This window comes from Bos indicus x Bos taurus, unplaced genomic scaffold, assembly GCF_003369695.1.
Source record: "Bos indicus x Bos taurus breed Angus x Brahman F1 hybrid unplaced genomic scaffold, Bos_hybrid_MaternalHap_v2.0 tig00000871_arrow_arrow_obj, whole genome shotgun sequence".
In the NCBI taxonomy this organism is placed as follows: Eukaryota; Metazoa; Chordata; class Mammalia; order Artiodactyla; family Bovidae; genus Bos; species Bos indicus x Bos taurus.
In genome coordinates, this window is record NW_020867312.1 from 13833 (window position 1) to 14513 (window position 681).

The following is a 681-nucleotide window of genomic DNA, read 5'->3' on the forward strand; positions in this document are numbered from 1 at the left end:
TTAAAATTTAGGTCTTTAGGCACAACAGCCAGATTTCCAGCACATAGTAACCATATGTGGCAGTTGGCTACCTTATTAGATGGTGTAGTGTAGAACATTTTCATTATTGCAGAAAGGTCTGTTGGACGGGACTGCCCCCAGAGAGAGTACAGCAAAATATGAGGACCCAGGATGAAGACTTAAGGAATAAGACTCAATATTTAGGGAATCAGACGGGTGGAAGCACCAGGAATACATGCTAAGAAAGAGCAATCAGGGACTTCCCTGATGGTCCAGTGGCTAAGACTCTGCGCTCCCAATGCAGGGGGCCCAGGTTCAATCCCTGGCCAGGGAACTAGATCCCATGTGCTGTGACTAAGAGTTTGCATGCTGCAATGGACCTGGCACCTCCAAGTAAATAGGTACTTAAAAGAAAAGGGCAGTTAGTGAGCAATTGGCAACATCACCTGTGGATACTTTATGCAAGCAGCAGCTGAAATAAGGTTGACTTTCCAACTAGGACTACAGAGATTGTTAAAATCCTAAATATTCAAAAGCTCCCAGAGTGAAGTTGACACATACTGTTAGATGAAGTCAGTACCTTAAACTGGAGGAGAGAGAGAATGGAGAGGAATAAGAACCCATGGAAATGGAACAGTTTGGACTTCCAGAAGAGCATCACGGGAATTGAACCCTAGTAAC

At 44.3% G+C, this 681-nt stretch overlaps 1 non-coding gene across 1 annotated transcript; it reads left to right on the forward strand.

Moving 5' to 3' along the window:
• Positions 1–261: 261 nt before the first annotated feature.
• TRNAG-CCC lies at positions 262–334 on the forward strand. Its single transcript has one exon. It is a non-coding gene; the product is annotated as a tRNA-Gly (tRNA).
• Positions 335–681: the final 347 nt, after the last annotated feature.